Raw genomic sequence first — 16,419 nt, forward strand, 5'->3', positions numbered from 1 at the left:
TACATCTATCAATTGAAGATCACTTTTGGTCTCTGGGCCGCGGTGTGCTTTGTGACATATTCATTCTGTTACATTCCGCCGATGGATTCCCAATATCCTCATGAATATTCTCTCTCGGTACAAGAAAATCTGATTACTTTCCGTAGTTGTGATAAATATTTAAGACTTGGGATATTTGAAGTCTTGATTCGGAGCGTATATACAGGAAATATTTGAACATGTCTGGCTACCATTTCTTATGTGTATTCTTACTCAATTTCCTCTGATGTTGGTGTTCCAGTGAATGGCAATGCTTTAATATTTGGAAGCATTTGTAGGGATTCAAGGCTGTTGCTCCTGAATAATTTATAGGTAAGCGACAAGCAGTTCCGGGATAAGAAGACATAAAAAAGACCAATCGGTGTGTATTTTGGCTCGATATATGATGATTGCTTCGAGACTGAGTAAAGCGAGTAAGTTTTCAGTGATTTGATAACGATTTGTTGCCGTCAAGCCGTGCATCGATCAGTGTCTCCTCATCGCTTAAAGAGAATTCTGAAGACCTTGCGGCTCGGGGTCAGTGGCCTTGGAGATCACGCTTTATATGTAGGAAAAGAAAGAAGGCTTGCATATGTAATATAATGAATGTAATCGTAAATGTAAGGATGACAATAAAGCTTCTATGAATCCTCTTAAATGTAATGAAGTTTATAATATCCTTTTTGTTAATAATCAGGAAATGTGTCTGCCCACGATTGACAAAAATCATACGAATTTTCTCATTTGCATGGCAGATTTATTTCACAAGACTACAAAAGGATAAAAGAAGGATAAAAGGAGTCTATAAAAGGCCATACTGCAAAGCTAGCAAACGAACAGCACATAACCGGTTACGAATGAAAATTTATGAAGTTGGGGAAGATTATCTGAAAGCAGTAACGACTCTAACTTAGGGAACGCCTTAAAATAGTAGAGAGAGAGTAAGATCACGAAGATAAGTCAGCCTTTACTGCTACGGAGGAGAATATCGATGCACTTACCCACCCAAAACTGACCTCTCTTTTGGCTAATCATCTATTCTCTCTTCAATAAGTGCAGTGATTAGCGAGTTTCTTTTTCTCATTATATTTCTGCCCTTGAGCTGCTTCCTTTACTGTACAAATAAAGAGAAATACAAACTTAACGGTGTGTTGTAGAAAACGACCCGATCACTCATCTATATTTTCTTTAACAGTGGCAGTGATTAGCGAGTGTCTTTTTTCTCATTTATTATTGCCTTTGAGCCGCTTCCTTTACTGTACAAATAAAGTCAAATACAAATTGAACGGTGTGTTGAAGGGAACGAGCCGATGATTCAATTTATTGCCGATCTATTTTACCGGCACAGAAAAAGTTACATCCAAATGAGTTTAATCCTGGAACTGTATGTAAAATAAGTCATTATATCGCGTGTATTTGTAAATGGTAATTGATTACGGACGTGCATTTATGGCCACTTTGCCTCTAAATATGGAGGTAATTTGGTTATTATCCCCATACGTATTGTAAAACTCCTGTCGTGAATGTTTTTTTTTTTTAGTTTATGTATTTTATTTACTAAATGGTAGAACTTATACACGACTTGCTTGGTGAATAAGCTGTCTATATATCTGTTTGTGTGTGTGTATGTTTGTTTGTGTTTGTGATACACCATGGCCTGATCATGTGCTACACTCGTGGCAATCCCTAATATCTCTCTCTCTCTCTCTCTCTCTCTCTCTCTCTCTCTCTCTCTCTCTCTCTCTCTCTGTTTGTGTGTGTTTGTCTGTGTGCAATTCACCATGGTCTGATCACATTCTGGACTCGTGATCCCCAATCTATCTATATATACATATCAGTCTATCTCAATCTTTCTATCTATCTATCTATCTAATATCTATCTATCTCTCTACCAACCTGTGTATGTTCTTCTTTGGGCTGCATGTAACGTGTTTTTTCGTTTCTTTCCAGGTGAGGGTTTCTTCATTGGCAACCGTGTTCACGTCTGGCATCAAGGTTTGTGCGCTCAAAAACTTTCTTCTGTCCAGCTTTTTTTTTTTTTTTTTTTTTTTAGTCGTCAGCTGTCTGTGTGTCGAAGATGAACATGTTATTATTATTATTATTATTTTTTTTTTTCCTCGCTCAGAATGTTTGTATCTGCTATTCTCATGTCCTTCGTTTTTCTTTTCTTCCTTTTTGTTTAGTCATTTCGTTTTTCCTGTTGTATTTCTCTCAGCATGTTTATAGTTTTTATCCTCTTTTTGTAACACTTTTCAGTTTTCTTACTTTTATTTTTTTTGTTCCTTTTTAATGTTCATCTGTTTATCCTCTAATCCTCATTCCTTTTCCTGTTATTTTTCTTTACTATTACTAGTTGTCTTAATTTTTTGCTCTTTCTCTTTTAACGTTCATCTCTTTATCCTCTTTTTCGTTCTCTATTCTTGTTTTTACTCCTGTCATTTGTTTATATTCTTTTGCTCTTTCTCTTAATGTTTATCTCTTTGTCCTTATTTCTTTTTCTGATCTTGTTATTTAGACTTTTACTTATGTTTTCTTTTACTTTTTCCCTCTTCGTGCTTGTATCTCCTATCCTCTTATTCTCATTCCTTTTTCTATTTTTTTTTTACTTCTGACATTTATGTTTTGCTTCTCTTTATTTATCTAGTTTAATCCTCTTGTTATTTTTCTCTTCATTTTACATTTTTTGTTGTACTTTTAACATTTTTTCTCTTTTCATGCTGTTCGAATTTTGTAGGTGCATCGCAATATTATCTTTTAGTGTAGAAATAGCAAAGAAAGCACAAAGAGAATCATCGATAATTTAGATGATCTCTCTCTCTCAGCCACGAAACATTTTAAGCAATTCCACCCAGCTCGTCAAGATGAAAGAAATATTAATAGAAAGCGCATAATAATTGCCAAGCCCGGCACTGGGACATATTTATATCTCTCACTTTCATAAATTTGTGGTGAAGATAAATTCTCTCCTCTGGATCGCAGGTCGAGGCCAACATCAAGGTACAAAAATTTGCATTCCATAATTTAGGAACAGAGTACGAGGTGAGGTTTCTGTGGCTTATTTGCTACCTCCATTCCTAGCAAGAATAAGACACTTTTGGTTAAGTGTAAGTGTAATGTTGAAGTAATAATGTCTGAATTTTCATATACTTTATCTTATTTATCATCTCTCATTTCTCATCTATCATATGCTATTGCTCATCTACCTTATGTGTTATCTAGCATATATGATATCATTTATGTACTATCTGTAGTCTGTTATATTTTATGTCTCATCAACTGGTGTAGAGGTTGAATTAAAAGCGTGATTTTTTTTTTTTAATTTTTTTTTTACGTTGCTGCCTATTGCGCCGGTAGGCATCTTCCCGGTGGGGCCTGATGGTCGCCCCAAGGCTCCTTCCAGGTGGGGTCTGATGGTCGGCGCAGCCCGTTCTGGCGCAGGCGAGTGTTTTTGTGGCGCCATCTTGCATTGTGATGAGGCCTATATGTGTTTGCTGTTGGTTTCATTCGAGCTGAGACCAACTTGTTTTCTTCTTTGGTCTGGATGTGTAGTTTGATAGCATTATTTTCATGTATACATATATATATATATATATATATATATATATATATATATATATATATATATATATATATATATATATATATATATATATATATATTGTTATTTTCTACATTAAAATATACTATGTAAATGGAGAGTTGCCAGGTTCGTGATATTTGCATGAACCTGCCGCTTCTTACTTTCCATTTCCATAGTCTCGTTTGTTATTATGGTCTGGTAAGCTCTTTTTTTTATATCCTTTCTTTACGGCAAAACAACTCATGTAAAAGGAAAGCTGGTTGCTTGGTTAGACTTACATGAGTTTATTGTTATTTTCATTATGTCCGAGACCATCTTCTCTGGCTTAGTCTGTATGTATGATCTGATAATTCGATTTTTATGCACTCTTATTTTTTCGCCGTAATTGTTGCTGGTACGTGTCCAACACAATAGCCGGTGACAGTTTGTTTACATTTTCTTATTTTTTTCACGCCCTAACTGTTGCTTGTACGTATTCAACCTTTTCTAGGCCGGTGACAGTTTTCTTAGCTTCTTATATTTCACGCCCTAACTGACGCTGCTACCTTCCTTTCCAACCCAGTCTAGGCCGTTGACATTTCTCTTACATTTTTTTTTTCTCACGCCCTAACTGATGCTGGTACCTGTCCAACCCAGTCTAGGCCGTTGACATTTCTCTTACAGTTTTTTTTATTTCTCACGCCCTGGTACCTTTCCAACCCAGTCTATTCCGGTGACAGTTTACAAAAAGCATCTCAGTGCTCCAAATATTTTCCTGCAACAGCCCTCCTTCTCTCGCTGGTTTATGTATTACCTGATTGACGGAGGCAGAGAGGAGGCAGACATCTCCCATTTAGCAGCTCATATTTTATTTCTTCCCAGTTTAGAGCGTTCTTTTTTTTCTGGTGAGGCTTTGTTGAGCTTATTGTTATGGTGACGGAGTGTTAATCAACTGTCTTCTTTTGTTCTTTCTTTTTTTATATTTATCTGTTTATCTTCCTGTTCGTTTTTCTTTATAGATATTGTTCGCTAAACCTTTACCATTTATCTTTTTTTTTTTTCGTTCTTTCTACGTCAATTGGAATATATAGTACACGCAGAATACTTACGAATGGTTTCCGCCAACTTTATTTTCTTTCTGGCAGTGCATAATGGTTTAGATTTCATGCTTGTGTGATAGCTTTCTCCTGCTCATGTTTAATATTTTAGCTGTCTGTCTGTCTGTCCTTCTCTCGTGTCAAACAAAGCAAATTCATCAAAATATGCACTCTCATGCTAACTTAATTATTTGATTATTTAATGAATGCAACGTCACTCTCTGATACCCTCTCTCTCTCTCTCTCACACACACACACACACACACACAGAGAGAGAGAGAGAGAGAGAGAGAGAGAGAGAGAGAGAGAGAGGGAGAGGGAGAGAGATATTAGGGACTATCTGGGAGATTTATGAGGGTACAAAGACAGCGGTTCTCCTTACATTATGCTTGGAGACGTGAGCTACGGACTTGGTCTTTAACTTTCACATATATACCTCATCCTTATCTTTCCTCCTATACTCTAAACGCTCCCTCGTAAAGATGAAAAGTCTCGTTAAGCTACGTTAATATATACATGGTGAAACTACGATCCAGCTCTTTCAGGCGGGACCCAAGACGCTAGGTTTGTGAATGTTTTAAGAGATCACGACGCGGGGCTGTAGCCATGCATAGGTAAATATCGCGAGGAAATGTGGAATATATCACAATTGCTCGGAGATTCCTTTGACCTCTCCTCCGTGTCGTGGTGGTGTGTGAGTGTTGGGGGCTGTTTAGGAGGATTTCAGGCAAATCCCTTTTCTCTTATAATGTTTTAGCGTATTATTAAGTATTCTCGAGCAGCAAGAATATCATAGGAAGCTGGAAAAAGGAATATCTTGAACTGGGAGTGAAATGTAATGTCCGATGCCTGCTTTTCTCTCTCCCGCCCACACGGACTTATCCAAAAGCCTCTACTTCTAAAAGCATGCGAGGAAAATTTCGTAATGTGTCTTTGTTTTACGGCGAGATGATGTCCGATACCTGCTTTTCTCTCTCACGCCCACACGGACTTATCCAAAAGCCTCAACTTCTAAAAGCATGCGAGGAAAATTTCGTAATGTGTCTTTGTTTTACGGCGAGATATTGAAGTCTCGAGATGGAAAGGCAAACTCTTCAGCAGGAAGTGAAATTATATGGACGGTGCCTACTGCCTGCTTCTCCTCACCTGCTTCTCCTCACCTGCTTCTCCTCACCTGCCTCTCCTCATCTGCTTTTCCTCACCTGCTTTTCCTCATCTGCTATCCCAAGGCCTCACTGCTCCCTAACATGGCAAGGTAGAGAGGAAGCCTGTGTGGAAATTACGATATTCTCGCTGTTTTAGTGCGTGATTTCATACACTTGAGCAGAAGGTGGAGTGTCATTAAAGTGTTCCTGCGTGTACTCACATAATTCTACAGTTGCTTCTCTGGCACGTGCCGAGGGAGAGGAAATGTAACTTAGTAAATTACTGTATTGTTTCCCTAATGCAGAAAAGGGATTTACCGGAAAAGAGAAGAATATCATGGATTATATTTGTTTTGACTTGCCATGTAATGCGATGATCTCTCCGGACGTGTTGAGAGGAAGGGGAAAAGGTTAGAGATCGCCAGGAATTATTACATTGTTTCGTTCCTTGAGGAAGTGATATACTGTCCGCAGTTAGGAAGGATAATATTATAGGATATATTCGTATCGACTTCTATGTTATGCGGTCACCTCCTCTGGCTTTCTGAAGGGGAGAGAAGTAAACTCGGTAAATTATCGTACTGCTTTTCTGTTTCATGAAGTAATTTACTGTTCGTAATTAGGAAGACGAGTATCGTGGATTACATTTGTATCGATTTACATATGCTATCGTCACCTTCATAAAAAAAGACCTACCATTTTTTTCTACTTTTTGGAAAATCTAAAAAAACAACAACCCCACCACACTTTTAATTCAGTTCTTGATTTAGAGAGAAATGTCAAGCCTAATATTAGACGCACATACCCTAGATTGTTTCTCCTTTTAGCCTATGACGCCGGTAGGATTTCTTGGTTGGCGGGGCCTGGTGGTCAGACCTAGCCCGTCATGGCGGAAGGAAGTTTTTAAAGTGACGCCATTGGTGATAAAGGCAACTATACTAAAATGTGCGTCACAGGATGAAAAAAATGTTGATTCAGCCCCAAATATCTGGAAATCACGTAAAAAAGACAGTATATAAGTTACCTCTCCCGCTCACGGCGAGGCGAGGAGGAAGCAACCAGCAAAATAGTTCCGTTGTTGAGTTTTTTCCGTGCGGTTTATTTGTCTCGACTTGGAAGTATTCAAAAGGCATTGGCGGCCTTTGTTGCGATGCGAGGACCCAAACTTTGTGCAGGAATCCGGGGAGTATTTTTTTCTTCTACAACAGAGGCAGTCAAGGAGAGAGATCAAAATTGCGAAGCCGTTTTCCTGGAAGAGATATTTCTGGTTCCCAAAACTCGCCACTCGTATTGTTAGGGAAATATTACTCCTCCCGTGATTGTGTGCCCCTCCGACTTTGAGCTGGAGGGACTTCTCGGGATCGTTTCTTTATGTTTTGGTTCATTTGTATGTACCGAGAATTTGCTTTGTCGTCACGCTCTATAAAACTGCACTAAGCGTCTGTATGATCTAACTTTTTGTTCTCTCTGGCCAAGGCGAATTCCTGAAAGTGTTGTTTGAACGGAGTGAGATTTTCAGTCGTCTATATTTATTTTCTGGCGATTTCCAGGAACTATTGCTTGAACGGAGTGAGATTTTCAATTGACTACATTTTCTCGCCGTAAGTTCAGAGGGACAATGTGACGGAGATGAACACCGAGGCCACGCCCAGCTATAGCGTATGCCTTCAACTCTATCTTTACACCGATTTCTTGAGATTGCTATTGCGATTTGATGCTTTTGTTTCGTCACTGAATTCGTGAGCAGCTCTGGATCATGACTCGGGTTTGAAGGCAGTCTGCTGGGCCTTCCTTGGCTTTCACGGAGTCTTAGAATAATAACAATGCCATTATTAAGTCAATTTTCTGTAGTGGATAGTTAAGGATATGTGTTTGCCTGTCTATGTGTCTGCCTGTATCTATCATCATCATCATCATCATCATCATTACCGTCAGCCTGTATCTGTTTGTCTGTTTATATGTGTGACCGTGTCTATACCATTACCATCATCACCAACCTTGGCAGCCTTTTTATATCGGTTTGTTTAGGCCAGTCTGTATTATGCTACCCCAAGAAAATAAGCCTCGCCAGATGTTTCCTTTCGTTTCTGTATTTTGTGGCTCTAGCTTCCAGCTTCGGTGTAAAGCTTCCGTATACCTCTGAATCTCACCTCACCGTCTGAGAAACGGCATATTCCTGAGTCCTTTTATATCGGCTATTTCTCAATCTGTCACTCTCTTTGTTCATCTGCTGTTCCTGTTCTCTTATAAATGTATTCTGCACCTTGTCCCTTCCGTATTTTAACTGCCTTTCTTCTGCCGGTTACTTTATTCCGTTTTCTTATCGATGTGCAACTTTTTCCCCTTCCATTAGAGTGCTTGCCAGACTCGATTTCTTCATCCCTCTTTGGGCACGTCTCAATTTCTTTTCTTTCCGGAGGCTTGGCTAGTGTCCATGTGTCCTTGCTTCCTGGTGAGTTCTTAATCTTCTCTAGTTCGCCACACTTGATATAAAAGAAAAGGAGGAGGAGGAGGAGGAGGAGAAAAAGAAAGTGGGAAAAGGAGGGGGAGAAGAAAAATAAAAAAGAAATTGGAGGAGGAGAAGGAAAAAGAGGAGGAGGAAAAGACGAGAAAGAGGAAGAGAAGGAGAAAAGTAAATAGGATGAGGATGCGGACAAAAAGTTAAGAAAAAGGGGGACGAGAAGGAAGGGGAGGAGGACGAGAATACTAAGTAGGAGTAGGAGGAGGGGGCGGAAAAAAGAAGATGAGGAGGAGGAGGAAAACGAAGAGAAAAAAAAGAAAAGGAAGAAAAGAAAAAGTGAACGGCAGAACTTGTGGTGGTCAAACTAGCATCGCATCGAAATGGAAGAGGAACGAAACTCTAGAAGCAAAAAATCACCAGAAAGAGAAATCGAGCCAGACAGCGCGAGTGAGCCAGCGAGCGATTGAGCAAGAGAGACAGATAGATATTGGCCGCGGTAGATTGGGGTGGAGGAGAAGTTTGATTGAGTGCTCGGGAAAAGAGAGAATGGTAATAAATGGGCGGCGAGTGTTGTTTTATTGTATCAGGAAACAAGGGACAGCTGAGACGATGGGACTGGAAATGGATCGGTGGTTGGCTCAGCGGCGTTTATCCTGGAATGTTACGCCCAGGTTTTTGTTTTCCAGATGTCTTATTTTCTCCTCCTCCTCCTCCTCCTCCTCCTCCTTCTCCTCCTTCTCTTCATGCCAGACTAATCGTTTCGTACCTCTTTTACTGTCTCTATCTCTTCTCGTCTCTCTTCTTGTGGTTATTTCAGGTGGGTTAAGTGAAGGTAAATTTGTATATCTCGTTTTACCTTCCTATTGGAATTTGCGTTTTTTTTATCTGTATCTTACGTACGTTTTGTTGAAGTTCTCTCTGTCTGAATCCTTCCCTAAATTTTCTTGTTATTTGAGGTCGGTAAAAGGAAGGTCAATTTGTATATCTCTTTTTATCTTCATGTTGCAATTAGTGTTTTCTTTTTCTATATGTTGCGTACGTTTTGTTGAAGATTCTAAGCCTGACTCCTTCCCAAATTCTCTTGTTATTTGAAGTTGGTTAAGAGAAGGTAAATATGTTTCTTTTTACTTAGATATGCAGTTAGCGTTTTCTTCATCTATATCTTCATCCATAAGTTACGTTTCTCTTTTGTCTTTTAGTCATTTCAAGCGGGTAGAGTTAAATCAATCTCTCTTATTCCGTTTACAGAGGAATTTCCGGTCTATGTCTATTTCACGCTAGTTTTTCTTTTAATATATTTTGCCTGACTAATTACCTACAATCTCCTACGATGATAATCTTACGTGAACGAAGACATAGTAAATCTCTCTTTCTTTAAGTTCAAATTACAGCTCAAGTTTTTTTTTATCAAGTTTATATTCCGTTTTTGAGATCGTAAATGCTCATACCTCACTACTCAATCCCCTTACTAAACTTTGACGAGAAATTAATGAAACCATAATGCAGTTTGGAGGAGAAGGAAAAAGAGGAGGGGGAAAAGACGAGAAAGAGGAAGAGAAGGAGAAAAGTAAATAGGAGGAGGAGGAGGAGAAAAAAAAAGTTAAGAAAAAGGAGGACGAGAAAAGGAAGGTGAGGAAGACGAGAATAATAAGTAGGAGCAGGAGGAGGAGGGGGCGGAAGAAGATGAGGAGGAGGAGGAGGAGGAAAACGAAGAGAAAAAAAAGAAGACGAAAAGAAAATTGAACGGCAGAACTTGTGGTGGTCAAACTAGCACCGCATCGCTCCCCACTTCTGTCCAGCATTTGGCGTTCTCTTTCTGTAGGTTGTATTTCGTTATTTTGATAGTCTATTCTTTTTCTATTTACCTCCCAGCTTGATTTTATTTTAGTTAATGTACTCTTCACCTCCCTATGAGTGGGTTAGCTTGTTCTAAATCCCTTCTCAAATTAGCACTCATTCAGAGGAGAAAATATTATATCTGTCATATGAATAAATATAAAGAATAGACATTGATTTTTACTTTGAATTTTTCTATTTCATGCATTAACATTGGTGGTGGTGGTGGTGGTAGTAGTAGTAGTAGCAGTAGTAGTAGTAGTAGTAGTAGTAGGAGTATTAGTATAGTATCAGTTGTTGTGGTAGTTGTAGTTGTAGTAGTTCTAGTAGTAGCAATAGTAGTAATAATAGCAGTAGTAGAAGTAGTTATAGAGGTAATAGTAGTAGTAGAAGTAGTATCAGTAGTAGAAAAAAGCAATAATAAAAGAAATATATAAACTTCCACTACCGATCCTAATAACAGTAATAACAATAATGGCAGTAATGATGGCCCTGGTATCAGCAAAGCGGGTTACCGGAATGAACTGCTCACCTGTACTGTGTGGACTAAATGACTGGAAATTGCGTGCCCGTGGGAGCGAATACGATTATGATTTTTCGGTTCCCATCAAACCATGTTTTTATTCCAGTGGGTTTTTTTTTCCCTCCCAGTTTTGGTCGATTCGCCTAAACACGACCCTTGTAATCATTGGAAACAGGCGACTTTTACTGCAAACACTCGTACACACACACATGCACCCCCCCACCCCACCCACACACACGCACACACACACGCACACAAAAATACACACACAGACATGATATATATTTGTCAATTTCCCTTTTCTTATCAACTCGTGGACCGGTTTTGACAGGCGGGTAATACATGTGTGTGTGTGTGTGTGTGTGTGTGTGTGTGTGTGTGTGTGTGTGTGTGTGTGTGTGTGTGTGTGTGTGTGTTCGTGTACGTGTGTGTGTGTGTGTGTGTGTGTGTGTGTGTGTTTTAATATATGTATGAGAGAGAGAGAGAGAGAGAGAGAGAGAGAGAGAACATTTATCTTGGGGGGGGTGGCGTAGGTGGTAGGTACTGGGCCCACATTCACCGCGTGATGGACGACGCGGGTTCGAGTCTCTCGCTCTCGGATTTTCTCTCTCTCTCTCTCTCTCTCTCTCTCTCTCTCTCTCTCTGTTAGGCTGTGGGGGCGTAATAGAATAGTGACCCGCCCGCCACTTGTGCTCACAGAAAATGGGGGAAGGTTTGTTTGTGTCTCATCGATGAAGGGTTGAGGGCGACGAGGGAGTGTTTGGTTACCGTGATTGGCCGCTGGCAGGACGAGGAGAGCTTTGGCCTACTAGAAACTTATTGTCGCTAACCGTGTGTGTGTGTGTGTCTCTCTCTGTCTCATGGGGCTCCGTGGTGTAGTGGATATGAGGGGCTTTGAGGGGCTGTCGAGTGTTGGGTCTTCTGTTACTGGTTACTTTACTCCTGTTCATTTTCTCCTGGTTTTGTTGATGTATTGAGAGAGTCAGATAGTTCGATAGATAAATAAATAGAATAAGTAGAGTAGGTAGGTGAATGTGTTGATTTTGTTGGTTGGTTAAATTGATAGATAGGTAAATGGGTAGAGTTGGGTAGATTGAGGAATGCTTTTTTTTTGTTTATATTGCTACTAATTTTGATGGTTATGTTTTCTTCTTTCTCCGTCCTCTTCCTCCTCTTCCTCCTCATCCTCCTCTTACTACTACTACTACTACTACTACTACTACTACTACTACTTCTCTTCCTCCTCCTATTCCTTGTTTTTCCTTCCTCTTCCCCTCCTCAATCTCCACTATTTTTCACTTCTTCATTCTCTTTCACTTCCTTGTTCCTATCTTATCCCTATTCAATCAATCAAGCAATCAAAGGAGGAATAGATGAATACACAGGTAGATAGATAGTTAGACAAATATATTGTTTTTGTTTCTTTCATTATGTTTATGCTGTTTTTCATCCTTTTTTTTTCTACCTCCTCCTCTTCCTCCTTTTCGTCCTTCTTTTCCCCTTTCTACTCCTTCTTCTCCTCTTTCTACTATTCCTCATGCTCCCCCATTTTTCACTTCTCCGTTCTCTTTCACCTCCTTGTTCTCTCCTCCTCTTAACCACAAGCAGTGAGTGGAAAATCATCTCAAAAGCCTAAATTAGTCCTGTTTTTTTTTCCGTCGCCGCTGCTAAGTTTTTGCAGCTCAACATTTTTCTTTCCCTCTCGTGGACTTTTGTGTCTGCTCATCTCTTGTACCAGGAAAGCGGAGGCGTGGTGTTGCTGGATTTAGATGTATATATTTTTCTTCATGCTTTTCAGTGTATTTCCTTCCAGTATTAATCCACTGGCACTGTGCTGTGATCCTATTGCAGTTTACGAATCCCCGGAATGTCAGATTTTTTTTTTGACTTGTTGTTGATCTTATTTCTTCTTATACTTTTTTTTATATCAGGGGTAGACATTGCTTGTTCTGGGGGTGGTTTTGGTGGTAGTGGTGGTGGTGGTGGGGGCTGGTGTTGAAGTAGTAGTAGTAGTAGTGATAGTAGTAATAGTAGTAGTCGTAGTAGTAGTGGTAATAGTAGTAGTAGTAGTAGTAGTATAGTAATAGTAGAAGTAAAAGTAGTAGTAGTAGTAGTGGTAGTAGTAGTAGTAGTAGTAGTAGTAGTAGTTGTAGTTGTAGTAGTAGTAATAGTAATAGTAGAAGTAGTAGTAGTAGTAGTAGTAGTAGTAGTGGTGGTAGTAGTAGTAGTAGTAGTAGTAGTAGTAGTAAGTATAGATTGAGGTACCATTATTCTCCCTTTTTCCTTTATTTTTTTCTATCGCTTTTTCATCATCTTTCCTTTTTTTCATTGTCATCACTGTCATTATCATTATTACTATTATTATTGTTAGTTCCTCTTCTTGTTTCTGTTCTTTATTGTCCTCATCATCATTCTTATTGTTTTGTTCTTGTGTTTTTGTTCTTCTTGGTCTTAGTCTTCTTTTTCTCCTTTTTCCTCCACGTCTTCTCATCACCGTGGTCGCTGTAGACATGGCAGTAAACGCACACACACCATCCCACGAGAGCTGAATCTAATCGGCCGGGGCATCGTGGGTCAGGCAGGCTTCCTCGGTCGATGATGTTTCGTGGTGTTGGTGGCGATGGTAGCGGCGGCGGCGGGGGAGATGGAGGTGGTGGGCGCTCTCTCTCTCTTCCTCTCCCTCTCTCTCTCTCTCGTTTGGTCTTGCATATTAACACCACCAGCCAGCCTCTCTCGCCTCATGACCTCGCCACCACCACCATAATTTTTTTAGTCCAGTAACCCTATCGTATAAATCCCGTCTCTTCAGCAGCCAGGCACTTAGCTATCCGTTGTCCCTCCTTCGCCTTCTACCTCTCTCTCTCTCTCTCTCGGGTTTGCATATTATCACCGCCAACCAGCCTCTCTCTCGCCCTCCTGAACCCAACACCAGCAGTCTTTAGCCTAGTCACCTTCCCGTCCAGGTCCCATCGCCAGCCAATTAGCTTCCCGTCTTCCCTTCTTCGGCTTCTGGTTCTTTTCTTTAGTCTTGCATATTAACGCCACCAGCCACCCGTTCTAACCCTCCTGAACCCACACCACCAGCAGTCTTTAGGTTAGAAATCCTCCTTTTTGTCTTTTCCCCAGCCATCCGGCTTGCAATCCGTCCTCTTTCCCTCGTCTCCTCCCGTCCGGTCCAAGCCTTCAACCACCGCCCGCTTGCCCGCTCGTCCGCCCGCCTCCTCCTCCTCCCCTCCGTCCTTTTCATGAAGCCTCGCTCTTAAAGATTGACTTGCTATCTCCCCTTGACTCTATGTGCTTGGGTGTCCTGTGTATGTGTATGTGTGTGTGTGTGTGTGTGTGTGTGTGTGTGTGTGTGTGTGTGTGTGTGTTTTGTTTTGTTATTTGTAGTTAACTCGGTTTGTTCTGCTGATTTTATTCTTCTTTTATGGTGTTTATTCTTGTATATTTGAGTATTCGACTTTTTTTTTGTGGGTATGTTTTTTATTTCATATTTTTTTCTGCTATTACTACTGCTATTTTAACTACTACTGCTCCTGCTACTACTACTACTACTACTACTACTACTATAACCACTACAACTACTATTACTATCACAAACAACACACACACACACACACACACACACACACACACACACACCTTTACCTCTCATCTTTTTTTGTTCATATATTTTTTTTCTCGCATCTCCATCACAGACGTACTTTGCTCTCCTCTCCCAACCTTTTTATATATCACTTTTACCTTCATTTATTTTTTCTTCATTTTTTCTTACTTTTTTCTTTCCTCTCCTCAGCTTATTTTTCTTTAACATTGTTTTTACTCGCCTTTTTTCTCTTTTTTTTCATTCTTTTTAATTTCCTTGTTTTTCACACTCTTCACTTCCCTTTGATTCCAGCACGGCCTTTTTTTTCCTCGACTTTCTTTTTTCCTCCTGCATTCTTTCCTTTCCCTCTGTGCTACTTAATTAACGGGAAAACTTTCGCCTCCCGTATGAATAGAAAATGAGTTTGCGCGTTTTTTTTTTTAATGATGGGAAGGATAACTTGCTGGATACCTTGTTTTTTTCTTTTAATTCTTAACACTGAAGGGATTTTTGTTATCTTTTGGTTTATACTTTTATTGCCGTCCGAATTTTTTGAGTGGTCGTGTGGTCTGATGTTTTTCCTTTTTTTCGACGATCTAAAGAGTCAAGGTTTACTGGATATGGGTTTTTTTTTCGCGATTTCATCTGTTATTTAATCACGACTATGTTAAGGTCACACCAAAGTTAGTTATATCGTCGCTCTAAGCACGTCCGTCTCCCTATACGCTAACACAACTACTACCATGTTTATCTTGTAGCCAACCATCAAATTCTACATCATTGGTTAAAGTGAAAGAATATCCCCTTATGTAAAAAGAATGTAGAAGCAATTATAAAAGCAATGATAAATGACTAAGAGTAAGGACTATGAAATTATTTTGAGACATTCTTAATCAACGTTTAAGCGCCCAATCACTCACACATTTGACAAGGCTTTCATAGGAGTCTTGGACCTTTCTATTGGGGGTTGGGGTGGCGGTGGGGGGTTGTTTTCTGCTCCTGATGGTAGTTTCTTTTTACCATGAACGTGAAAGAAAACGCTCATGAAGACTCGATTAATCTCTTTCTCGACCTTAGGAAATAGATGATGGAAGAGGCGAAAGTGTCGAAAATACTGACCGTAATGTTTAGGGGAACTCCAGTCACGCTGTTGTTAGAGAACTGAGTGTTTTTATATACAGTTTTATAATGCGTTTGAGCAAGAATAAAAACAAAATTCTAGAATGAAACCCAGAATCAAAATAAGTATCAATGGATTAAAGTTTCCGTATCTAGCAGGGATGTTACAGACCTCAGCGTAACAGACCACTGCAGTTGCGGCGCCAGGACTGAATACAGCGATCTATCAGTCAATCTCAGCGTGCTTCCTATGAGCTGAGTGAGGCGGAGTGTTGCTTAGATGACCAGGCCTGCTCCACCGCCATCTGTGTTCACCCATTCAATCCTTGGAAGCTCTTGTCAAGGGCTTCCATTGTACCTAGCCTGGCAGCTGGGTCATGTGGATTTGTAAGCAGTGAAGGGAGACCAGACGGCAACTCTTCATAGACACCTCAAGTCATTCTAAAGTCAAATTGTTCACGTTAGCACTAAAAACTGCGGTCATATAAAGGCATAAAAGAAAATAACACAATAAAAAGCTCAATCTGAAAAAAAAATAATACAGGATCAACCAAAGTCAAGTTGAGGATGAATTCTAGCAAAGTTGATTAATAGAGATGATTGAATTTTAGTGAGTTCATCCCTATTTAACCCCTTGACTGCGGATTTCCTACAAGAAGACATCACCAAGCTACAGGAATGGAACAAAAAGTGGCTGCTACAATTCATTAAAGAAAAATGTAAAGCCATGCAAATTAGGAGGGGAAAACCAGCATACCAATACCACATGTGAAACACGTCACTATCCACTACAGAGGCAGATAAAGACCTGGGAGTATGTGTTAACAGGCTACCAGTGCAGGCAAAATCCGTGCCAATCGCAGCGGACGGGTTAAGTTGAGATTCCTGAGAAAAAGCCTTATAGAGGAAGGTATAATGAAATAGCTAATTGTGGATAATAAAAAAGAATCACAGAGTCAACCCAAATCAACCTGAGCATAAATTCCAGCAAAGTTGACATATTTATAGATGATGGAATTTCAGTATATTTTTCCCTTTTTGAAACTGAGAATTCAAAGAATGAAAAAGTTTGTTT

The sequence above is a fragment of the Eriocheir sinensis genome, chromosome 41, assembly GCF_024679095.1.
Source record: "Eriocheir sinensis breed Jianghai 21 chromosome 41, ASM2467909v1, whole genome shotgun sequence".
Classification (NCBI taxonomy): domain Eukaryota; kingdom Metazoa; phylum Arthropoda; class Malacostraca; order Decapoda; family Varunidae; genus Eriocheir; species Eriocheir sinensis.